At 50.2% G+C, this 26,262-nt stretch overlaps 1 protein-coding gene across 5 annotated transcripts in view; it reads right to left on the bottom strand.

Annotated features, from left to right (window-relative positions):
• Positions 1–26,262, bottom strand: part of SCRN3 (secernin 3) — a 933,307-nt gene that overhangs the window by 741,703 nt on the left and 165,342 nt on the right. The gene's annotated exons all lie outside the window — the stretch shown is intronic.

Raw genomic sequence — 26,262 nt, 5'->3', positions numbered from 1 at the left:
ACATCAAAGGTTTGTTGAGGTGGAATTCCGAAGGAACCTTCATCATGAAAGAGGGGTGCGTCCACATCACCACCCTAAATTCGTGGAAAGCCAGGTATGGCTGTTTGCAGGATAAGGCCTGTATCTTACCCACCCCGCTGGCAGAAGTGAGGGCCACAAGGAAATAGGTTTTCCACAAGAGGAACTTGAGAGGGGCCTGATGCATCGGCTCAAAGGGGGCCCACATGAGCCTAGTCAGAACCACGTTGAGTTCCCACCCCAGGGCAGGAGCCTTCACCGGTGGGAAAAAATGAAAAAGCCCTTTGAGGAAAGAACAAGTTACTTACCTTTAACTGTTGTTCTCCAGCATGGGTCTGGCATGGAAAAGAAAAAAATCAGTTTCAGTTTTGTTTCTGAACTGTCTTTCTACTAGTAACCAATCACTGGTCTCTGGGTCATACTGCCCCCAGCCAATGACTGCCCTCTTCCCAAGCCCCTCCTCTGGCAGCCATCTTCAGATTTGGCAGCACGCAAAGTGGCAGTAGGACCAAGTGAAGAGCCGCAGAGGGGTCGGAGGGAGGGTTTGCATGTGAATCCATGCCAGACCCATGCTGAAGAACAACTGTTACATGTAAGTAACTTGTTCCTTCTCCAGCATGGGGTCTGGCATGGATTCATATGCTCATGAGTACAAGAATACATAGCAGTACACACATGCACAACCATGGGAGGTGGCAAGGCTCAACATTAAGCATTTCTACAACTCAACATTAAGCATCTCTTACCTCCTCCTCACCAGGCTCACCTTCAAGCGAACAGATTGTGCAGCACTGCCTGGCCGACTCTGGACTCCCGGTCGACGCAGTAGAATCTCGTGAAGGTGTGCGTCGACCTCCACGTAGCAGCCCTGCAGATGTCCAGCAGGGCACACCAGGCAAGAATGCTGTGGTAGCAGCGATCACTCTGGTTGAATGGGCTCTCGGACAGCCGGGCAACGGTCGGTTTGCCAACCGGTGACAGTGCATGATGCAGCCGGAGAGCCATCTGGAAATGGAAGACTTCGAGAGGGCCTTCCCTTGGTTCACAGGTCCAAAGTTTACTAACGACTGTGATGTCTTCCGAAGACTCTTCGTGCGGTCCACGTAGAACTTCAGCGCTCCAGCCACATTCAGCGAGTGCAAAGTCCTCTCAGCCGGCGACGGGAAGAAAACAGGTAGCACCAAGGGCTCGTTGAGATGGAAGTCCGACGGCACCTTGGGCATGAAGGAGGGGTGCGCCCTCAGCACTACCCTTGTCTCGTGGAATGTCAGGTATGGAGGTTTACAGGAGAGGGCCTGGCTCTCTCTCACTCGTCATGCAGAGGTGATGGCCACTAGAAACGCAGTCTTCCACGACAGGAACTTCAAAGGTGCCGAATGCAGAGGCTCGAATGGCGGCCCCATGAGCCTGGTCAGCACCACGTTGAGCTCCCACGCCGGGGCCAGGTCCTTCACCGGCAGGGAAAGATCGGAGCAGTCCTTTCATGAACTCCTTCACCAGGTGATGAGACCACAGAGATGACAACCCCAGAGTCCTGGTGTAGCGGGAGATAGCCGCCAGAAGGATCTTGGAGGCATGTACCAGCCCCACCTTGGCCAGCGATAGCAAGTACGGCAGCACTTGAGGGGCCGTAATCCGCAGTGGGGTTAATCTTCTGTGCACGGCACCAGGCAGAGAACCTTTTCCATTTGTGTCCATAGCACTTGAGAGTCGAGGACGCTCTGGCCTTTGCAAGCAGCTCCTTGCAGTACGCCGGGATATCGTACCCTCCGAACTCTAGTGCTGCAGGAGCCAGGCCTGCAGGTTCAGCGATCCTGGGTTGTGATGGAGGATGGCGCCTCCTTCCCTGACGAGATCTGCGTCTGTCGATAGTTTGACCGGGGGGGGAGGGGAAGGGGACGCTGACATGTCCAGAAGGTCCAGGAACCACATCTGCCTCGGCCACGCTGGTGCGACGAGGATCATCCTGCTCCGGGACCGTCTGAGTTGACTGATGAGTCGCAACGGCAACAGGGGGGGGGAGCATAATGAGAAGGCATCGCCCATGCTCCCTGGCTGGGTAAACCTGCTGGCGAACTTCCGGCACTTGGCGTTCGTCGCCGTCGCGAATAGGTCAATCTGGGGATTGCCCAATCTTCGGAATAGGAGATCCACTTAATCCTGTCGAAGTTCGCACTCGTGGCACGCACGCGGCTCCCTGCTGAGTGAGTCGGCGATGGTGTTCTTTATTCCTGCCAGATGGAAGGGGACCAGGAACATCTATTGGGCAACGGCCTAGTACCACAGATCCTGCACTTCCTTGGCTAGGGATGGGGATCTGGTGCCCCCATGCTTTCTGATGTAGAACATCATGGTGGTGTTGTCGGTGAAGACCCTTACCACCTTGCCCTTGAGGGATTGAAGGAACGACCTGAGGGCCCAGAACACGGCTCGGAGCTCCAGGACGTTGATGTGTAGTGACCTCTCCTCCGGGAGCCAAAGGCCTCTTGCGTGGAGATCTCCTGTGTGCACTCCCAGTCCTTCGAGGGAGGCGTCCGTCGTCACTGTTTCCTGATGTGCCGGGGTCTGGAACTCCATACCCGCCGCTAGATGTGCGCGGGTGTCTCGCCACCGGATCACTTGGCGGAAAGTCTCGTTGCGTGAGATCCTTTCTTCGAAGCTGCCCGCCGCTTGCATCCAACAGCCGGCGAGGAACTCCTGCAGTGGTCGCATCTGCAACCTGCATAGGCGCACAAGGTAGATGCACGAGGACATCATGCCGAGTAAGGACTTGATGGACCTCACCCTGGCCACCTCCATGGTCAACAGCTGTTGTACCTTGCCCAGGATGACCTTCGTCCTTTCCTCCGACGGCGAAGCCAAATCATGCCACTGTGTCGAGTCTGGCTCCCAGGAGCAGGGCGTCTTGTGACGGTACCAAGTGGGATTTCGCGAAGTTGATCGAGAATCCCAGATCCGTGAGCAGTTGGACAGTCTTCGCTTTGTGATCGACGGCGAGTTCCCTTGACTTTGCTCGGATGAGCCAATCGTCCAGGTAGGGGTAGATATGGATCCCCTGCAGGCGCAGCCGCGCTGCCACTGGTGCCAGGCACTTGGTGAAGACCCTTGGCGCTGACTTCAATCCGCAGGGAAGGGCCTTGAACTGATAGTGTTGCCCTTGGACCACGAATCGTAGGAATTTTCGATGTCCTTTGAGAATGGGGATGTGGAAGTAGGCATTCTCCAAGTCCAGCGACGATAGGAAGTCGCCTTCCTCCAGCTGCCCCAGCACGTGCTGGAGGGTGACCATCTAGAATTTCTGGGACTTGATGTATTTGTTTAGACGACGAAGGTCCAGGATGGGTCGCCAACTACCGGTCTTCTTTCGGACGAGGAAGTACCGCGAGTAGACTCCGGAGCCGTGGAGCCTCTTCGGGACGAGTTCTATTGCACCCTTTTTCAGCATTGCTCGTACCTTCAGAAGTAGCTGTGGGACGTGGTTTTCCTTCCTGGCCACAGGTGGTAGACGGGGACACTTTGTTTGGAATTCCAGAGTGTGCCCGTGGGCCAGCACATCCAGCACCCAACGGTCGGTGGAGATGGACTCCCACACACTGATGAATTTCGCCAGCCCGGCCTCCCACCAGGGTGCTTCGGTGGGGGCCCGATGCTGCGGCCGGTTCAATCCTGCTTCGCCGAGGCCTTGGCACCTTGGCGACGACGTCCTCCAGCCTTGTTGTGGCCTCTGTGGGCCTCCTGCGACGAACGCACCGCTTGGCGGTACGACGAGGAACCACCACCAAATCATTTGGAGGCACCTTGGGACTTGCCTCCAGAGGTCCGAAAGGGCAACCGTCATTGATAGAGAGAATCCAAGGCCCGTGCCGTCTCGGTGTCCGCCTTGATGGCCTGCAGCGACTCGTCCACTGCCTTGCCAAAAAGGTTGTTCCCGTCAAAGGGCATGTCCAGCACCCTGGTCTGCACGTCCTGATGGAAATCGGTGGCCTTAAACCAACCGCGCTGGCGAAGGCAAACGCAGTTGCCCATCTGGCGAAAGCCGGTGTCGGCGATGGCCATGGCCACCGTGGCGTGGTCCGAAGCCATCTCGCCTTCCTGCAGGATTTCAATGGCTTCCGCCCTCTTGTCATCTGGGAGGAAGTCCAGGAGGGGAGCGATCTTGAACCACAGCTCCCTGTCATAGCACGCCACGATCGCGAGGGCGTTGGCCACTTTTATGGTCGCCGCTGCTGATGAGATGACTCGTCGTCCCATGGCGTCCAGCTTCTATCCCCTCGCCATCCGGTGGGGAAGTGGAAGTTGATCCCATCGCCGCGGCCGATTTCTTCTTGGCCGCTGCGGACACCACCGGAGACGGCTGAGCTCTGAGGAACATCAGGGCGGAATCTGGGACCCGGTACTACTTCTCATACTCAGAGCCGTGGATGGGTTCTTGATTAGCGACAGTCCTTCATCCCAGAGGTCGAATAATAACGGTACTGAGAGGACGGTCTTCCTCTTGGCCTCCCATCGCTGGTAGAGGAAGCCCTCCTTCTGTTCTTCGGGACAAAGTTGGAAGAGCTCCGAAGCCCTTGCGATCATGGCGTGGAAAGAGCCAATTTCGTCGGGAGGGGAGGCCTGGGTAGGAGGTGATGGGAGATACATCTCGTCATCACCACCATCGTCGTCCGTCCCTGCCGTCTCCGTTCCTGTCTCATCCCTCGGTGGAGGGGAAGGAGGTGAAGGCTGGAAAGGAGGGGGAGGATGGATTTGCCTCAGCTTGTTCGGTGGGCTTCCCGACGGTCCAGGCGCCACTGGATCGTCCGCTGGGGTTAAGGGCAACCTTGTCCTCATCTCCAGACACAGGGCCTGGATAGCCATCAAGATTGCTCTTGAGTTGTCCTGTGGAATAGGCACTGGTTGCGACGGAAGAGACAGCTGGGGAGTAGGGTCCTCTGTCTCCTCCACGGTCCACGGCTCCTCGTCAGCTCCACCGTCGCTTTCTACGTCTGCCTCGTCGGGATCCCTCCCGTAGGACCGGACTTCCTCAAACTTCTTGTCCAGGATCTTTGCGACGCCAGCCAGCTCATCTTCGGAGGTGATATCTGTGTCTGTTATGGCTACCCTGCGCCGCCCCCCCTCTTTCTCCATCCAGAGTTTCACGGGGGTCTTATCGATAGGCTGAAAAGAGTATTCCTTCTGGGGTGGCAGGGAAACTCTAGGCCCAGAAGTCGCCTCCACTGGGGTTGCCTCCACAGGCCTAGCCAGGGCTGCCACGACTCCTTTGATCGAGGCCTTAGCTGGGTGAATCGGGGCCTTCGCGACATTGGGCGCGCCTGAGGCCTTCACCTTGGGGGGAGGGTGGGTGCTGCCTCGCTCCCCCTCGGCTGCCACTGTCGGGATCGACCGGTGCGTCTCCCGAAGCTTACCCGGGTTCTCTGACTTCACCGAGCCAGATTGTTGGGTCATGGTTGATGGTGTCAGTGACATCATGCCCTGCTTGGCAGCCAAAGAGCCCGAACCATGGGCACTCCCGGTGCCAGCAGACTCGCGGTGCTTTGCCTTTTGTTGGGCCCCCGTCGCCAGAGCGCCCTCAAAGGTCTTAGAAGACCACTCAGACTTCTTCTCACCTGCTGCTGGGCTTTTCCCTTCCAGCCAGTTGGTGAGTCGGGTACGACGATCCCTCATTGTCCGCTCGGACATGTTCTTACAAAAACGCACAGTCCTTCTCCACGTGCGATTTGTCATTGTGAAGGCAGTAGAGGCACCGAGAGTGCTCATCTTCCTTGAAGACATTCTGTAATCCGAATCCAGGGCAGCTCCTGAACAGCTTGGATCCAGGCGTCGCGTTTCCTTTGTCCTGGGCGATGTCCACGCGGGGTAGGCCTCAAAGATCTTCCGGAATCCTCCAAGAAGCAAAACTCAACAGAAATCCGCGCTTGAGGGGCGTAGAAAAATTCCAAAACGGGTCCCCGTTGATCAGAAGTAGAATCGGTGGAGCTTGAGGCTCGATTGACCGAAAAAATAAGAGTAAACTCTTCGGAAAATCGCAAAACGCAGTAAAAGCTCGAGAGCTATAGCACAAGGACTCCCAACACTTGAACGTGCGGTCAAAATCTGAAGATGGCTGCCAGAGGAGGGGCTTAGGTAGAGGGCAGTCTTTGGCTGGGGGCAGTATGACCCAGAGACCAGTGATTGGTTACTAGTAGAAAGACAGTTCTGAAACGAAACTTGAAACTGATTTTTTCTTTACAGAGGATTCCCAGCCTGACGACGGGGAATATTCCTGAGCATGTGAATCCATGCCAGACCCCATGCTGGAGAATTCCTTGAAGAGTTGATGAGACCAAAGTGAAGACCTTCCTGGAGACCTGGTGTAGTGGGAGATAGCTACCAGATGTAACTTGATCGAGGCGTGTGCCAGTTCGGCCTTGGCTAAGGATAACAAATATGGAAGGATCTGCGGGGCCATGACCCTCAGAGGGATCATCTTCTGCGACCGGCACTACGTAGCAAAACGCTTACACTTGAGACTGTAGCACTTCCAAGTAGATGGCGCTCTGACCTTGGCGAGGACCTCCCTGCAGACCGCAGGCAACTCATATCCTCCAAACTCTAGGGCTGCACGAGCCAAGCCTGCAGGTTGCATGTTCCTGGCTCGTGATGCAGGACCGCGCCCCCTCCGGGACCGCTGGTAGCTTGATCGGAGGCGACGCTGACAGGCTCATAAGGTCCAGATACCAAATCTGCCTCGGCCATGTCGGGGCAATGAGGATCATCCTGCACCGACATTGTCTGAGTGTATTGATGGCTTGCAGCAGGAAAGGCAATGGAGGAAACATGTACAGAAACATCCCTTTCCACAGGAAGGAGAACACATCTCCCAGGATCCTCTGCTGGTGAAATCTTCTGGCAAACTTTCAATTTTGCAGTCGTCGAAGAAGATGTGGTCCACCTGTTACTGCTGAAGTTCGCACTCGTGGCAGGAACCCAATTTCCTGCTGAGGGAATCTGCTGTGGTGTTTTGACTCCCGCTAGGTGAAGAGGGGTGAGGAACGTTTCTTCTCTAACGGCCCAGTGCCACAATTCCTGCTCTTCCCTGGAGAGCACCAGGGATCGAGTGCCACTTTGTTTCTGGATGTAGAACATAGTGGTGGTGTTGTCCGTGAAGATACTCACCACCTTGCCCTTCAAAGATGAAAGGAATGACTTGAGGGCCCAGAACACTGCCCCCAGCTCCAGGATGTTGATATGGAGATCCTTCTCCTACGGTATCCGCAGGCCTCTGGCGTGCAGCCGAAGGGTAGGGCCTTGAACTGCTAGTGCTGTCCCTGCACTACAAAGCGTAGAAACTTCCTGTGATTCCTGTGAATGGGGATGTGGAAGTACGTGTCCTCCAGGTCTAGGGACATCAAGAAATCCCCTCTTTCCAGTTGGCCGAGCATGTGCTGCAAAGTGACCATCCTGAATTTCTGAGACTTCAGGCACTTGTTCAGATGTTGCAGGTCTAGAATGGGACTGCAACCCAGTCTTGTTTCTTACCAACAACTATCTGGAGTAGACTCTGGAGCCCCAGAGTCACCGGGGAACCAGCTCTATCGCCCCTTTTCGTAGCATGGCTCGTACTTACTCCAAGAGCTGAGGGACGTGCTGCTCCCGACGGGCCATCAGAGGGATCCGCGTACACCTGTGCTCAAATTCCAGAGTATGTCTTTGGGCAAGAGCGTCCAGCACCCATCTGTCGGTGGTGATCTTTTCGGACTCGCTGATGTACCTCGTCAGCCGGCCTCCCACCAGGGTGCCCGGGTGGGGGCCAGACGTCCTGGCCATTTCAGGCTTGCTTCTGCATCCTGCCCTGCTGGCGACAATGCTGTCCTCCTCCCCCCTCGGCCTGGGAACAGCCTCTGTGGACTTCCTGGGATGTGGATCTGGAAGGCCAGCGGTCCGAGGCGGAGAAACCTTTCGAAGACCTGCCCGCCTTTCCTCTGGAGGAAAGAAAGGAAGAGCGGTGCTGTTGGAGGGTGCCTAAGGCATGGTCCGTCTCCACCTTCATGACTTGCAGGGACTCTTCGACAACCTTCCCGAAAAGGTTATCCCTGTCGAAAGGCATGTCCAGTACCTTTGTTTGGACCTCCTGGCGGAAATTCGTGGCCTTCTTCTAGCCTTGGCGACAAAGGCAAAGGCAGACACCATTCCCAATCTGCAGAACCCTGTGTCAGCAACATCCAGCGCCACTGTGATGGCGTGATCCGATGCTACCTCTCACTCCTGGAAGAGGGCGATCGCCTCCATCCTCTTGTCGTCGGGGAGGAACTTCAGGATCAGACCCAGCTTGTCCCACAGCTCCCTGTCGTACCAGTCTAGGATCGCCAGTGCGTTGGCCCCCTCGATGGTGGACGTCGCGGATGAAATCACTTTCCTCCCCATGGCGTCCAACTTCTTACCCTTGCTGTTCGGAGGCGCTGAAGACGAGGATGGATTAGTTGACTGTTTCCTCACGGCCACCGAAACCACCGAATCCAGTGATGGTTGTGACCTCAGGCAATTGGCTGCGGGGACCTGCTACCCACTCCGACCTTAGAGTTGTCGTGGCCGTATCTGTCCCCGTATCTGGGTATGCTGGTGGGGGATGGAACTCGACGTGGAGGTGTCGGCTGAAATGTAGGCGTCGGATGGCGCTTCCTTTTCATCATCGGCAGTTAGTCATGGGTCTGGGGGACGTTGGAACAGGCCCTTGTGGTATCCTCTACTGGATCTCTGACACCGAAGTGTGGAGAGTTGATAGGATGACCAGCACACACCCCTCAGCGGAACAGGCGTGATAGGAACACTAGGCCCTGCGCCTTTGTCGTTACCAGTGCCGTCCTCTTCCACATCCTCCTGCACCGTGTGTAGGGACTCCAAGTCCTCGTCGTCCGTCAGTGAAATTTCCATGGCTTGGGCCACGCCCCTGGGACTGGTCTTGGGTCTCTTGGCCCACCCCATTATTTCCACCCTGAGGGGCTGCAACCAGGTTCTGAGGCGGTGTCCCGTTTTCCGGCGTGCCGGCAGAACTTGTCAAAGTCACCACGGCGGCCTCGCGCCTCGGAGGGAGAGTTACCTTCAGTGTTTTGGGGGCTACCTTCTAGGAGTCATTTCCTTTAGCTTTCGATGGAGCAGCCACCACCAGCTGTACCGTTGACAAAGGCTCATGTGCCGCCTGGGCCTTCTTGAGGCAGCCTTCTCCTATGTCTGTGGCTTCTAGGGCTTAGTCGGGTTGGAGGATTTTCTCTTTGAGGAGTAGCTCGCTTGCCGGCTGGCAATAGAGGCTGAGGGTGATGTTGATCGTGCCCTGTCTGCTGGTGGACCCGGACTTGGCCTCATCTTGGGCCCCCATGGATGAGGCGCCCTCACAGGTCTTTGAAGCCAGCTCCTCAGACCAACCGGCCTTGGATGAGGCACGCCACTGCTCGGAGGACAGGGCGCAGGCCTTGGCATTCAGCCGCGCCACCAGTCTACTGTGCCTGTCCTTCGTCGTAATTGGAGCATCCGTTGCATATCTCACAATCCTCTTCCGTGTGGTTCGGATGCAGGCAGTAGAGGCATTACAGGTGCTTAGCCTCCACAAACACATTTGGGAGCCCGTAACTTGGTGCAGGACTTGAAGAGGGACCTTCCTTCTTTCTTCTCCTCCATCTTGGTCGGAGGGCGCGAAGTAGGCCTGATGGCCTTCTGGAATCTTCGATGATCTTCGCCCTTGAGAGGCGCTGAAATTTACCGACAACGGATCCCCACTGTCGGCAGATGGAGAGAAGAGCACACGGGGTCTTTTGGAAATTACAAGTTACTCACCGTAGTGACTAACTTACTCCTAGTCCATAGTCCCCTTTACTGTATGGGCGTCCCTCGCTAGGGAAGGTAAACTGAACCTTTTTCACCAGAAAATATTGTCTGCCCCTTTAAATTTAGATGCGTGCGGGGCGTGGCCCTTGGAGAATGCACTCCCATGATTCTGCCAACCGGCGCCACTCCCAAGTCTCCTTTAACGCGTCGACAATATTACAATTGCCTAATGACAGGTTTATTACGGGGAGGATGGTGGGATGTATGGACCTGTCAACGCTCAGGTGGGGGACTGGAAAAAACCCTTGTTAGCCGCCTTGTGCTGCTTGTGTCTGTGCTGGCTTGGAGACCTGTCGTGTTGCCTACACCATCTCTCCTGGAAGCCCCTAAAGCCTTGGAAGGCCCGACCCTTGTCCGAGCGCTGGTGAACCTGGCTGTAGGTCTTGGATATGGATTTTGTTAAAATAGACAAGGATTTAGCTGTCTGGGAGCTATTCTTTTTCTTGCTGAGTTCCTAATCGGTTATCAAGTGCAACAGGTCTCCCCCTCAAATGGCAGGTCAAGGATGCGCTCCTGCACATCTGCGTTGAATTTTGTCGCCTTCAGCCAAGCCATCCTCCTCAGGTCAGTGGCGATACAGATGGCTCTGCCCGAGGCATCAATGTGGGCCACCGTAGACTCCTTGATATCCTGGGCCACAATTTCTGCCTCTGCCAAACCTGCCTTGAACCGTGCCTGGCTGTGGGCTGGAAGCTCTGGAAGGAAGTCTGCAATCTCTAGCCACAACTTTTGAGTAATAGTAGCCAACATGGCATCAGCGTTGGCCTGATGTAGGTGGAACGTGGTGTTTGAGTAGATCTTTTTGCCTAACGACTCCAACAGCTTTTCCTCCTTCCCCAGGAGTGAAGAAGCGGATGCAGCTGAGGAAGACTGGTTTGGAATATAGCAATGCTGCTTCTGTAACAGAGAAATGTGGCTGGGGGTGCACCGACAATAAGAGGGAGTCCACCTCCCTCTGCCTGTATTTGGCATCCAGGCGCTTGTTGGTAGGCTGGGAAGAGTGTGGCTTGATCCAGCCTTTTTTGGCTAAAGATTCCTCGGGCTTCTGAAGAGGTATGCCAGTTCTAGTGGGTGGACAAAGTAAGCACCTAGGCCAGGACCCCCGCCTCGGGTTACTCCGCTTGCAGCGGATGGATGCCTAGTTACTCCGCCAGACCCACCAGCCTCTCATGGAATGCTTTAGCTGACAGCAGCGTGTCCAGGTCTTCCTCCTCGTCTGCTGCTGTGTCCTGCAGATCTGGGGGGCAGGAGGAGTGCTGGGCGCAGGTAGCTGTGGCGTGCTGACTGGCAGTGCTGGGGGATGCTGAGGGGCCTGAGCTGCCGTGAGTGGAGCAGGCATGGGAGCCGGCGGCTGAGCTGGTCCCAGGGCCGGGACCCCAGATGGAGCTTGCGGCAGTACCGGAGGGACCATGTCCCCGATTACACCCCTGAGAATGGTGACCATCTGTGGCGATCTCATGAGGGTGAGGAACTACTCGAAGAACCCATCCTCGCAAACAGAGTGCATGAGGGTCAGATGTCGGGAAGGAACCCTTGTAGGCTGGACACCTGCTGAAACCCGCAGTTGTCGACATGCGCCTGGGAGAGCAAGGCACCAGAGGACAGAGTAGTACATAACAACTGGAAGATAAAAGAAAAAGAGAATAACTTCTACCGGGGAAGAGCATGTGGAATTACAAGGCCGGAGGCCTAAACCAGGAGCCCTGGTGAAAGCGGTCTGTTCCTGTCCACACGGAAAAGAGGACTGGGAAGGGGCACCGGTGTGCAGAGTCAGGGCAGCGCATGCTCCCAGAGCCGCGCGCAGCACGCATCTAAAAGGGAAGACAATTATTTCTGGTGAAAAATGTTCTGTTTCCCGTTCCTAGCAAGGGACACCCATACAGTATGGAGGAAAGGGGACGGGGCATAGGAGTACAAAAATAGAACCCTTTTCCGTGAAAAAAAATAAAAAACAAATAAGTAGCTCAGAAAGCAAACTCGAGGACTCCCAACACTGAAGCGTGCAGTAAAAATCTGAAGTGGCTGCCAGAGGAGGGGCATATGGAGAGGACTGTCATTGGATGGGGGAAGTATGACCCAGAGCAGAGTGATTGGTTTAAAGGAGAAATACAGTTTGTAAGTGAAAGTGAAACTTTTTTGTTTACCAAAGATTCCCAGTTTGACGAAAGAATATTCATGAGCGTGTGAATCCATGTCAGACCATATAAGCCGGAGAACTGTTTCTAACACAAAGTTACTTCACTCCTGGAGGATTACACTTGGTATCATGATTCTTTTATAATCCAACAAAGTTCATAACAAAGTTCCCACAGGCTTTTGTTTGTCAAACCAAAAGACTTTGTCTTCTCTCTTTCAATGAATATTTCAATATGATTTTCTCTTCTCTTAAGAAAGACAACTGCTACACACTACTTCTTTTTACACAACAATGTTTTTGTCAGGATGATCAAACATTTCAGTGGCCTTGCCACTTTCTTTCCACCATAACCTTTCACCACAATGCAGTACTTCAAGGTCTTCTTCCTGGTACACTATCCTGCCAGGACTACCACCAACAATCCCTTTCCTGGTATAATCTCCTGCCAGGACAAATCTAACACTACTACAACAACGCTGCAGTGTGGTTTGTATCAAAACACCAGTAAAGTCTTTGACTTTCAGTAACAGTACAATTCACAACTTCTTTCATAAGGATTCAACACCCATTGATGCTGTGTGTTCCACTGTTTAATTGGCCACAGGCAATAAAGGTTATATTCCCATCACCCTTGCCGCTCTCCACAAGGAGGGCAACTTTCCTGACACCTTTTGGAGTTTCTCTATTACACCAGGTAATTGTTGGTAATATTCTCTCTCGAAGAAAGCCGTTTTCCTTTTTAAATTTCCCTTCTTTGCCTTAGGCAATGCTGGTTGTAATCTGTCTCACATATTGCCCCCTCTATCTTTGGCAATGTTGGTTATAGTTCTGGTTTAATATTGCACCCTCATTGCTTTGCCACTAGTGATTATGCTGTGGGTTCAATACTGCCCCCTCTTTGCTTGGGCAATGGTGGTCAGAGCCTTTCTTAAATATTGTTCTTCTTTTACTTGGGTAGTGATAGTAGTTAAAACCTTTCTCCTTTCGTTTCCTCTTCACATAGGGTTTGGCCCAAAAAAATGTCCTTTCATTAGTTTGGTATTCAAAAGCTTTACAAGCGGTTAGTGGTTTACAATGGAGCGCCCCGAGGTCACCCGTCAGAGGCCAACTCACTGGTCTCTCCCTGTATATCCGCGTATCCTGCAGCTACTTCTGCTCTGTTCTTCGATTTAGGAGCTTCTGACAGATCCAGTTGCAGTCCTGTGACTAGCGCCTTCCCGAGCAGGAGTCCACGGTGCTCCTCTCGCTCACTGGTGCTTGCCAGCCACCGGAGAGACAACATGCAAAGAGCACTTCTCTCCCAAGGGGTAATCTGCAACAGCAGAGCTTCCTGCTGAGCGACTGCTGTAACTTCTGCAACTTGGGTTTCTCCTTCTCACAACTTTCAGCACCATCACCTCATGACTTCTCCTACCACTGCTGCTGCTACTTCCCTCGATATGCATTTAAATCTTGATTCAAAAACATTCTCGCTACGGGTGTAGGTTTTCAGGAACACTAGACAGCATACTGCAGTTATGTGCCTCTGAGCCCTTCTTCCTCATCCCAATACCTATGGTATTATGGCACTTGATGTCTCCCAACATTCTTATTCTTCTTTTTATCATATAGTTCGGTTTTAACTTTGTCCAACTTATTCTGTTTATAGAACATATCTCTAGAAAAGGGTTGTAAAGACAATGATTGGTTCTTAATTTTAAAATTGAACCCAAAGGGAAAAAAAAATAATAAAATCACATTCCTCAGAAGTAATCAGAATTGTTCTTTTTTTAATTATAATGATAATTAATTCTGAGGAATGTGACTTTTCCTTTGGGTTGCATTGTAAAATTAAGAAGTAATAGTATTGATGTTCTGATCTTACATGTTCTATTCTTATGCGGACCATAACATTTTGGGTATCTTTGGGAAAGGGAAACTTACTTTGACACCAAGCCAATAGGTATTCTAGCATCACGGATATCTCGCCCTTCGAAGAAGAGGAGTACCACTTCTCTCCTAGTGGATCCCTCTTATTCCCTTGAGGGCCTTCTCCTCCCAAGGGATCTACCTGGCTACTATCACCCTAGGGTTAGGATCAGGTAGCTGCTGACTTCCCCTGGCCACCTGGGAGGAGACTTTAGGCAGGGTTTCTGTGAGGACTCCGCAGAATTCATCACACCGCCTTGGGGTATCTGGTCTCATCCCGCCTTGGGGTTTGGCTGGCCACTTCACCCTCCTCCAGGTTTCCTGGAAGCACAGGTACCTTGTTCACTGTAGAGGCCTTCCTCTGGGGAGGCAGTCGCCTCAGATGGTGCAGAATGCGATTTTGGTTTCCCTCCAGTCTTCTGTATTGGTTCACCAGCGCCAATTCTTCCCTTCAGAGCTCAACAAGCCTTGGTCTGTTTCAGGAGTTGCCGGTTGACCACTTCCCACACAATCTGGATTCTTCGTCAGCGGCGGGCCTGATCCTCCCTGGCTCCCAGTCTCATTGGAGTCAGCAGCGCTCCGCTGGAGCTCTGGCTCCTCTGGCCTCCACACTTAGTGGTGGTGTTTGTTTCCAGCTCCAAAAGGGGGAAGTCTCCTCCTGTGCGCTACTCCACAGGCTTTTTTCTCTCTTTTGTGTCAGTCTTGCAGGACCTTTATGTTCCTCACTGCAACGAGATTGGGCAATCTATTGGTCCAGAGCTTCATACAAGGATGGCAGCACAAAGGGGTCAGAAACCACACCAGCTACATCTATAGGGGCATTCACACAGTTGTCTTTTGTAATTGCCATATAGCCAACAAAGATATTGTGATCTTGATACAAAGGGTGGATAAGTCCTATCCCCCTCTTTGCCGATTTCCTATGCTCTAATGGGGTGCGGGGTGTTCACCCCCAGTGGGATCCCACTTGTCCTGTCCCCTAGGGGATATTACGCATAGCATGCTCACCTCCTTAATTCCAAAGGGAGTGGCACCCCCTTGGTGAGAGGGGATGAACCCCCCTGGGGTTGCCACACTACCCATTTCTACCTCCTTTCTTCTGGGTCTCACTAGTTCCTCTTGCAACCCTTGTCATTCACCCTCCTTCATTTCCTCAACCTGCCACCTTCCTTCACCACTTCCTTAATTCCAAAATTTTGACTACCACATTCTCCTCTCTTTGAAGTGATTACCTCCTCGGGTCGACTCTACCCCATTCAGGTCATCATGTCCTCCTTCTGCTTAATCCCCTCCAGCCCCTTCTGTCCACTCACCACCATCACTATCACATCCTTAACCCTCACCAACCTTCTGTGGTCACTATCTTCCTCTGAGGCAACCCTCTCCTCCTTTACCTACTTCACTCTCACCACCTCTTCTTTCTCTCCACCACTGAGGATCCTCTGTCTCGCCAGACTGCACTTCTTCCAACACACTAGTGTCCACCATTACTGACTGGAAAAGAGGTATTTCATATTGTGTTTTCACCCAACCCTGGATGCGTCTCCCTGCAAGGGCTTGTACCTTTGACTGAAAATTCTGTGAAGGCTGTGATTGGTTAGCCTCTATACGCATCTGGGTTGGCATTTGGTTCAAAGGCCTAGGCCAAGTCTAGATGTGACACTTGCACCATCTTGCAGCTCTTTCCTGACTTTCCTAGGTTTTGCTGGTTCTGTGCAGAGGTCTGCTGCTTCACTGTCTGGTGTTGTACTGGTACCACACAGACTGGGTACACTTCGGAGACACTCTTTTACTGGGCCTGCAGTGAACTGGGTACATTGTATCTGTGGTACAAGCGATCCTCACACGGCATGTTCCCTTCCCACACTGAGCTTTCAGTGTTCAAGAAGTTGGAAACCTTCAATGCCAGATTTGCAGTCTGCTGGAGGTGTTCATTTTATGGGGGATTTAAATGCCCCCAATTTGATACAGGCGTTATATAACATAAATTTTGATGAGGTAGAGGACCAATATGTAGCCTCTCAGTTTTGTACATCTTCTGATTATATTTGGCTAAATATGGTGCTCACGCAGGATCTGGTATGTCTAAATGTTGGGGATCATAAGATAAGATGTTCTCCAAAGACTTGGACCAATGGCACCAGTTTCTCCCATCTGGATTATGTTTTCTCTGATGGGGTTAGTGCGAGCAAGTATGAGGCCTTTAAGGTCGCGTTTAACCATATTACTGATCATGCCACTATCCGTTGGAATATGAATATTTCCTCTAGATTAAGTTCAAGATGTCTGTTGACTACGACAGAAAATAATACCCCATTGAAGCGTATAGTGTTGAATGAATACAATGTGGGCAAGAGTAGTGAATATGTTGGAAATTGCCCTCAGTTAGTGATTCAGTTTCTTGTAAATAAGGGTATCTGGAGTCATGGACTTCTTTGATAAACAGCTTCATCTGTCTTCCAGGTTTATGGGTGGTAAGAGACAGCATTGCAACAATTTCGATATCACAGTACATACTGAGAAAAAACGACATTGAAGATGCTGCAAGCAGATTAAGCAATCTAAGCTATATGATTGAGGATAAGAAGAAGTTTTTGGTACATGAGCGTACGCGATATAAACATTGGCGCATGAATCATACATTTGCAATGAACAATGCTGACTGGAAAGGCCTTTTTCAAATGTTATGTACTAACGATGCTAGGAAATTCTGGTCTAGGTTTCGATCCTTCGCCAATGGCTCCACTGAGAGCAAAAGTAATGTTATTAGCATGGTTGATTGGACTACAGTGATGATATGATAGGTTATTTATAAACGCGCTTAATACCCAAAGGTTTCAAAGCGCGGACCCGGAGATCGAACCTGTGGTGCTCCGTGTCGTCTTGCTTCCAAGGCGTGCACGTTGCCCCTGAGCTATCCTCCCGAGACAAGTTATCTTGAAGTTATAGAACAAGCCAGCGCTTAGCCAATCTAAAATTTTGTTTGCTACTAGTAGTGAATTTGCTCAGGAATGTGAAGTGGATAATATAAGACTTCTCATCGATTCACTGAATGTATCTAGAGCTTCTGGCCCTGATATGCTTATAAATACTGTTTTTAAAGCTGATCCTGAATTTTGGGCAATGATTCTTTGTAAGCTTTAACAAATATTTCATACAGGTGTGCTTCCTAGTAGCTGGCATAGATTGATTCTTATTCCTATGTATAAAAGGGGCGATCAGTATAATACCAATACCTATAGGCTCCTAGCTATGTCAGACATTAGTTTGTAAATATTGTATATATTACAGCAAAAGCTGATCGAGTGGGACACAGTCAGAAAATTGCTATCCCCATTCCAAACGGGATTTCAAAAATCGTTTGGTACGTTGCACAATCTTAGCATCTTACAGACAATTATTAGCCAGTCCCAGGAAGAAAGATATGGGAACATTTATGTCTGCTTTATTGGTTTTTCTAAAGCTTTTGATTCTATTTCCCACAATTGACTTTGGTAGGGGTTTTTGTTGTCGGGCCTAGGCTACTGTACTGAACAAGGGGTTTGGGAGTGGTCTGGATTCCCAGTATGGCAGGCCTAAGGGACAGCACTGTGATTGTCCGCTGCCATGGCTCTGGGACCAAGGTGGAGCAACTGAGGGATTTTATTTATTTAGCATTTATTTCAGGGCACAAAGCCCTCAGGCATCTAGGTGCTAGTTACAGAAAGTGCATGGTACATTAGTGCAAGAATACCTATATAGTTACAGGCATGGGAAAAAGGTGTGTATACACAGGCTAGCAAGCCTCATCTTGTATTACAGGAGGCTACATCAGGCACCATATAGGTAAAATAGGTATGATTACACAGACTGGCAAAGCCTCATGTTACGGGGAGCTACATCAGGCAGCAGGTACTATACCATAAAAATCAAAGTATACCATGCTAATCATACAAATAAATAGCGGCGCGACCGAATACAGTGGTGGGGGAGTGGGTGGGTGAGAGGGGGAAGGGAGGAGGAGTGCGGGAAGGGTAGACTACTGGGCATTACTACTCTGAGAAGTTTTAAGTTAAAAGGAATGGGCAAGTAGGGTGGAGGGGAAGAGAAGGATGGGATGGGATGGGATGGGGTAGGGTGGGACAATACACCAGCAATACAAGGAGGATAGGGAGAAGAAGGGCGTGCAAGGATTTATGGGAGGGGGTAGAGTGGGAAGGGGAGGGGAGGAGGAGAAACGGGGCAAAAGTAGAGGCAGCAATTGGGCACAGCTAGAATCGATTTCAGGCAGTACAAGGTGAAGACACACGCAGCAATTGGGCACAGAAAAAAAGTAAGTCCAGGTGGGGTGGAATAAGAGGAGGGAACGTCCCAGGTTTGGGAAGAAGATTGATTTAGTTTGTGGAGGGAACAGACCTTAGAGAAATGTAGAAGCTCCATAAGTCAGTATGTCCAGAAAGTGTGGCGGTCTCCTAAGCCTCCATATGAACGAGTGGTGGGGTACGAGCAAACCCCAAACCCGGCTAGGCAACAGAGAGGGGGCAGATAGGGCCTTTGTTTTGGGCCTTGGTAAGTAGGGCCAGATCCCACCTCCTGGTTGCTGGGACTGGATGAAAAAGACCAATCCAGCCAATCAGAGCAGGGGCAGGCTAAGGCAGAGGGGCACATCTTGTAAACTCAATGCGTGGTGACCATCTTAGCAAGGCCTTAAGGATTTGGGCCAAATCCCAAAGCATGTCCCGATGACTCCGGAGAAAAGATGGGTATGAAGGACAAATTCTAAACAAATTTGACATTGCTTTCAAATTTAGATTTTTCTTTTGCAATCGCGCCACGGTGCACGTAGAAGACAAGCTTACCCCATGAAAGAGCAACCTTGAGAGTCGGGATGCAGGATCCTCTCCATATGTATTTCTGATACTTGTATCTGCTTAGATTCACATGCTGTACATAGGCTGACATCTAGTGGTAGTCGCGGAGCATTGCATGACAAAATTCAGAAAGCCTCATCGACTGGGTGTGTTTGTAATACTATCCCTTGTGGAACATGTACTGTACCCACGGTCCTTCACACATTGAGGTCCCTCAGATTGTTTTGTTTCTGACATGAGAGAGCATGATGTGTTTGCATGAGTACAGCAAAGTCAAGGTAGAAAAAAAGAAAAGGTGAAAGACATCTATGCATTTTCAACTCCAAAAGGGCAGAAAGGTTGGGCGTATGTGAATCTAAGTAGATACAGTAAATAATGTATGCCTTCTGAGGTTTGTAGATCTTCTTATAATCACGGGCGGTGCATAGATTAGCAAGCAGTACCTGAAGAAGGAGGTGGGATGTTTGAAGGTACAGCAGCAAATAGATGTCTTAATACCGCTTTACTCACTTGGGAATCTGTTTTTGAGTGTGTACCTAGGCAGTAGTGTTGTGTAAATGTGTGACTGGAACTCCACGTAGCTGCTTTGCAAATTGCATATAATAGAACATTTGCAACGAAAGCTAGAGTAGCCCCTGGATCTCGAGTAGAGTGGGCTATTGGTGTGAAAGTTAAGGGTTTGTTAGATAGTGAATTGCAAACGTGGATGCATTTGACTATCCACTATGAGATTGTGGACTTGGAGACATGATCTCCTTCCCCACTAGCTGCTATGGAAACAAATAGCTGCTCTGTTTGCTGTAGTTGTTTAGCTGCATCTAGGTAGTACATGATAGCTCTCCTTACATCCAAAGGGTGGCGGCTTCTTTCTGCTGAATTTGTTGGGGTTTGGAAAAAAGCTGTAAATTCAATGGATTGGTTAAGATGGAATTTTGACATGAATTTAGGTGAAAAAAGGGAGGATGTGTTCTGAGAACCACCATGTCTTTGTGAATAGTAATAAAGGGATCTTGAACAGAGAGGGTTTTTAGTTCACCGACCATTCTTATTGATGTGATGGCTATAAGAAACAGTCCTATATGTTAGATGTCTAAAACTAGCCTTGTACATTGGTTCAAAATGTGGACCCATGAGTTTTGTGAGCACAACATTTAGGTCCTATCCTGGAGGTGGATTAGAAAGTGGAGGGTATAACCTCTTTACGCCTTCAATGAAAGCGTTGATTACAATAACGTTCCACGATGACACTTTGCTCTGCGAGGTGGTGTAAGCAGAGAGTGCTGCTAAATGCACTTTGAGGGAATTAAAGAACAACTCAGAGGATAGTGCACTATATGGAAAGGGGAACATTCAATTAGATCGATATTGAGTGACTTGCACCAAATGACAAATCGTTTCCACTTAAAATAACAGTGTCGTCTTGGGTTTTCATGCCTCTTTTAGGATGTTCATACACCTTTGTGGAAGGTTTAAGTGTCCAAACTCCATGACTTCAGGAGCCAGACTGGCTGTCAAGTTCAGAGAGTGAGGCTATGGATGGAATGTAGTCAATATGTTTATTCGGATCAATTAATGCATCAAACACATAGAAATACAAAACAAATTATATAACAAAATGTAGCATTTCTTCTTACTTACAAAATGCGGTGTCCATATCTAAAAAGAAGTTTTAAAAGCACAACTGCATCGAAAAAAAGCAGAGAACAACAAAGTGGAGCCAATTCATAAAATCCAATACATATTCAAAAGATTAAAGTGCACAATGCACATTCCATTGATTGTAACCATTCATATTAGATCTGAAAAGGAGAGGCGAACAACACAATAAAGCCAATTCATAAAATCAAATACGTATTCAATAGATTAAAGTGCACAATGCATTATCCTGAATTAAAACCATTCATGTTAGTTCAGTTGGGCCACAATCCCCTTTCTTTGATACATGCCTCTTTTCAAAAAGTTTAAAATAGCCTGCGCTGTCAATACAGAGTCCAGAGCCATGGGAAACAGCACTGCCGGCCTATAGGAGCGGATATTAGCTAAGGACCAGAAATAGAGTGGACCGTCTAACTACGTTGTACGCTGGGCAGAACAACAGGAGGTCGTTCAGGTCCTCTCTACCTGCCCCGAACGCCAGGCATCCTGGTGTGTCAGGGTACCCAAACCATTTAGCTGTTATTGCCCTCAGCTGTAGGCAGTCAGTTCTGGCATGCATGATCAGCCAATGATCTCCCCTTTAAGAACCCCAGAGCAGACAGGGCTGGATCTACATCACCATACTGAGCACTGCATGTACTCTTATCCGAATTAGTAGCAAACTCCATGAAATCCCTTTGCTCCTTTATTACCCAGCCCAAGATTATTTTTTAGGATCTCATTTGGCCGATGGTCAGCAAGTTATCAGGTGGGGAAAAATACGACTGCTACTTCGGGCCAGAACTTCATCAATAAAGAACAGCCACAGGATATTTTTCCAATTATCCCTTGCCGTTAGCGTCCTAATAATGGAGTGACAGAGATTAGCATGTTTGTTTGCCGAAAGACAAAGCCAAAGTAAATAGGAGCCAAGGCCCATTGGTCCTCCCAGAAATCCATTCCTAGTTCCCTATGAATAGAGATGCGGGGAGCGGATCCCAGGAGATCCAATAACCTTCTAAAAAAACCTATTATTGACCTGAATCTCTGGAACTTTTAGGAAACCACATAATGGTGCTCCATACAAGGTCACAGCCCTGGTCTGTGCTCCATAGACTTTATACTGCTTCCAACAGTTGACCTTCGCAGTGGGACAAAAAGCACAAAATCCCTCCTACTTGTTGGCTTAGCTTCACTGATTGTTTTTTTATGGGCATTGCCCGTGACTGTCTCGGAGAATCTTACCCCTAGATAATCAAATTCAGTGACTCTGGCGATTATCTCCCCGTTGCAGATCATGGGGCGTCACCAGCCTCTTTCTTCCCACGCATCCCATTACTGCTGATTTCATGGTGTTTATTTTAAGCCCCAGATTTTTCAAAAACGCAGCGGTGGCGGAAATCAGGATAAGGATCAGGATAAGGACCCTGGGGGTCCTGGCTTAACACAGTATCATCTGCGTAGGCCAGGATTGGAAAAGGCCTGCCGCCCAAATTCGGATAATCTATCTGCCCCTGTACCCACCAATGCCTTTAAAAGCCCATTGATATACAGGGTGAATAGAAATGGGGGCAAAACACAGCCTTGACGACCCCACGTCCCACCTTGAAGCACATAGTGCATTGTCCCCCAGTACCGCTGTGCACACAAGCCTGGTTCTCCATGTGAAGTTCTTGTAACACAGCTACAATTGCCTCAGGACATCCCCTGGACCCGTGCACGGCCCAAAGCTTTGATCCATCTACTTTGTTGAAAGCCGTGCTCATGTCCATAAATGCATGGTACACCCCGGCCCCCTACAAAAAACTGAGTTGGAGACAACTAGATCCGAATTTAGGCTCTGCTCCATTGTTCCCACCCCAGGACGAAAGCCAAACTGTGTGTCAGAGAGAACTGCCTTCTCTGATAACCAGGACTCAATGTGTCCCAGCAGCACCCTCCCAAAAATTTTAAAAGAGGTGTCTAGCAGCGACATAGGTCTATAAGACGTTGGACTCGCCGGGTCCCCTTTCTTGAAAGTGGGGAAGATAATGGCCAATTTCCACAAAGGCGGGAAAGAAGCTGTGTTCATACAGGCATTGAACTCAATGGACAACAAAAGGGCCCAAAGGTCTAACTGATCCTGAAACAGGTCCGAAGGGATCGCATCAGGACCTCGGGGCTCTGTTGCGGGCCGGTTGAGAAATTGCCTGAGAAACATCCGCCAGCCTGAAATGCAATGAGGTACAGCTTCTCCCATGCCTTTCCGCTGGTGGCACTCCTCCAAACTGATTGCCAAAACGCCCCACCCAAGCTGCCTCTTTCACATGCGTACCTCTAGGCCTCGCCATTGTTTCAGAGTTGGGCCCCCTTTCACAAATTCCCAGAAAGCTTTCTGATCATTGCACCTTGATGCTTCTAAGAAACCCTCCCAAGCTTCCCCTTCAAGCTCACATTTCCTTCTCTCCAGCACCAGGCGATTGCCCATGCTGGAGCAAACCATCTCCCCGCTCGTACTAGTGGGTGATTTCAAAGCTCTCAGGAGCTGTAGCAGGAGTAGAGGACTCGTCAAACCATCCCCTTTTACGGGATTTTGCATTCCTGCTGCAATATGCCGTAAAGCCCTTGGTCAGTACCCCCTGTAACTTCTTAAAGTGTTCCACTACCTGCCCCACATTCACATTGCTATTTAGGATGCCATGGATGAGGGATATGTTCTCTGCCAAAGTGTCTATATGTAGGTTAGTATCACGGATACTTGCCCATGTGATTCTCCTATTGGAGGCATCATTTGTTTTTACCATGCACACAAAGCTATCTTGGTGGGCTACCCTCCCCCCAGAACACCACTCAGCTTCAGGCTAATTGGGTGGTGGTCAATACTGGGGTCCATCAACACTTCAAAGCCCTCTATCCTGTCCCAAAGGTCTAACGAGATACAGAAGTAGTCTATGGTAGAGAAGCCCTGGTGATTATTAAAGATGTAATTTCCCAGTATATCAGGAGCTATGCATCGTTTACTGAAGGCATCCCCCATTCCATAAGCCAAATACACATCTCCAGGCCCTTAGCACGTACTCGCCCATCCATCATTGTTGGGTTGGGGATATTCTGAGACAGATCTTCCAACAGGTCGAACAGATCCTCTGATGGTTCGACACCCATTTTCAGGGTAAAACCTCCTCCCCATATACAGTTCGCTCTATGATTCCTCCTATTTATTATTAATAGCTCATCAATAAAAACCCTGAGGTTTTCCAGCCTAGCCACCACTGCCTTAAGCATGCTGTTAAAAAAGTTTAAAATCACTATCGGGTCCCCCCCCGGGATGGAACGATACGCAACAGCTGAAGGTAGTTCATATTTTGTCTCAACTACCCGTACCCTGCAGGTTAAAGAGGCCTTAATCAAAATGGCCAGGCACCCAAAACGACTGCCTTTGGCATTTTTGTTGGCTGGACTCCTGTAGGACATACAAGTCTAGGAGGGGGATCTCCAATACCCAGGTGTCTTGCAAAAGGATGCCCGTGTAAGTCTTTAGAAATTCCACAATGTCTTCCCTTTCAAATGCTCCCCTTGCCACAGTTATATTCCATGACAGCAAGCCTGCCACAGGAACCACCCCATTCTCTGTGCCCAGCCCTCCCCACCCCCACTCTCCTTGCTACCCTCCTGATCCTTTGGGCTAGAACGGTGGGCCGTCCATCAAACTAGTTCTTTGCAAGTGGTTAAAGGATCGAACCAGTTAACCAGTTCGACCCGAGTAGTGGATAGCCTTCTATTCAGTGGAATCAGTCTTTCTTGATTGGGGTTGGACCTCGGCCCATGGAAGTTTCTACTACTAAAGTCTGAGTGGCATATCCCCCGCAAATGGGCGTCCCTTCATGCTAACCCTCATCCCAGCAAGCTCTCCTGGGCCATTCCCTTGTTCAACCGCCCTCCCTGTACATGGGTAAAAAAAGCCCAGCGATAACAGCCTACTAAGCAATCTGAGCATTTGGCTTAAGTTCTCTGGACAGACTGTAGGTGACCAGGTAATTGTCAGTCGTTGGGTCCGAAAGAGACCAAAATACAGTCACCCGCCATCATTTTAGGTTTTGATCCTACCCAGCCTACCCTTCTTGCCAATAAAATAAGGCTGGGATCGATGCTCGGGCCCATCAAGTTCGCATTGATCTAAAGGGTCGTCTTATTCATCAGCAAAATTGTTGCTTCAAACTCCCCTCTAGTTAACCCTGCTACACCCATAATGATCCCCAAAAGCAGGGCTGCGGCAGGTGGTAAATTCAGTATGCTCTTCTATGATACCCCAAAGTTCCTTCCAGCCCCAAATTCCCCTACTAAAGGCACCTTGCGGAGGCTTGATTCGATCCTGGAATCCACAGTATTGCCTTTGTTGGCAATTACAGGTGTTGGCTTTAGAGGCCCCTCCACTTCCATTTCATGCACCACTACACCCACCGTTGCTTCTACTCCCGGACCAGCCACCACGGTAACCATTTCATTTTTCTCAAACCCCCACCAGACCAACTTCTGCCACTTAATTTTATAGGTCTCTAATTGAGTTATCCAGGATGGCCAGGTATTCATTACCCGGAATTAAACACCTGCAACGACTCAAGTATGGTCAGCAGGGGCTTAGGCTTTGCATCCAAGAGGGATTCCAGCCAGAGCATGTCCTCTCCCGCAGAGGTGGTGTTTGGATCCTGACACAGTCCCCTTTCCAGACTCTCACCCGCTGCTCACAGATAAATCTCCAGGGACAGCTACACCCCCAACCCATCACCTCCCCATCTCCATACCGTTTTCCATCCCACTCCCCTTCATCTTCCTTGACTCCTGACACAACCAGTTAGTTAGCAAGCTATCCCTAAGCTAGCTCCACCCCATGCCCCTGTGTGTGTGTATGTGCCCCCACCCCCATGCCCCCCATGAATGTGTATATTCCCCTCACCCACCCCCTGGCCACAGTGATTGTCTTGGTTGCGCCGTACTTCCCCTGACCTTCCCTCCCCCTGTTAACTTCAGGCACTACCTAAAATACTGTCAGGCATAGTAATTATAGCCTCCTGTCTTTCACAGCCACCTGCCCTCTCCTACCCACCCCCCCCTACTGTCTCTTGTTAATGTCGGAAATTACCCCAATTGCCATCAGGCATAGTAATCGTATCCGCCTACCTTTCACATCCACCCTTCCCCTCCCCCCTCCTTTCCTTTCCCTCTCTTGTCTTGCAGCCACCTCCCTCTCTCCCCCTCCCCCTTATGTCCATTAGCACTTTATCATTTGTCCCTTGACCTCTGAAAGCAGCTTGTTCTGTCACCCCTTCCTTAGTCTTCTCCTCCCACTCCCCCCAGCACTACCCTGAATCGTCATTCTGACCTACTATGATAGTCGCTTGTTTGTTCCTCTCCTCCTCCCTCTCACCACACACCCACTCTTCACCCTTCCCCTCCTCTTGTTATTCATGCACTACAACAATTGTCATTAGGCATATTAATCTTACTGCTTGTTTGTCTCATTCTTCCCTACCCCTCTTCACCTTAACTGTTACTTTGCACTTGCACCATCTGAAATGTCGCCAAGCTGATTATGATCCTTTTTCTTTCACCTTCCAATTGTTTCAATGACTGTTAAGAATGTAATTGCATTCTCCCATGTTCCCCGTATCCTTGAAGCGCTGTGAAACATTGTGTATAGGAGATATTCAAATAATCAATCTATCCCTAGGCACGATTGCCTGGGCAGCTTTAGCCTTGTCCTTACCCACCACAATCAGTAATTCCCCCATGCCCTCCAATTTATTCTGTTCAGTACTACTGCCTGGAGTCCCCCCCCCTATGGCCAAAGCAGCATCCCATATAGCCCTTTCGGTGACA

The sequence above is a fragment of the Ambystoma mexicanum genome, chromosome 9 (genome assembly GCF_040938575.1).
Source record: "Ambystoma mexicanum isolate Mex_15411 chromosome 9, UKY_AmexF1_1, whole genome shotgun sequence".
NCBI lineage: Eukaryota > Metazoa > Chordata > Amphibia > Caudata > Ambystomatidae > Ambystoma > Ambystoma mexicanum.
The sequence above is the reverse complement of the archived record's forward strand: the minus strand, read 5'-3'. Positions and strand labels throughout refer to the sequence as shown.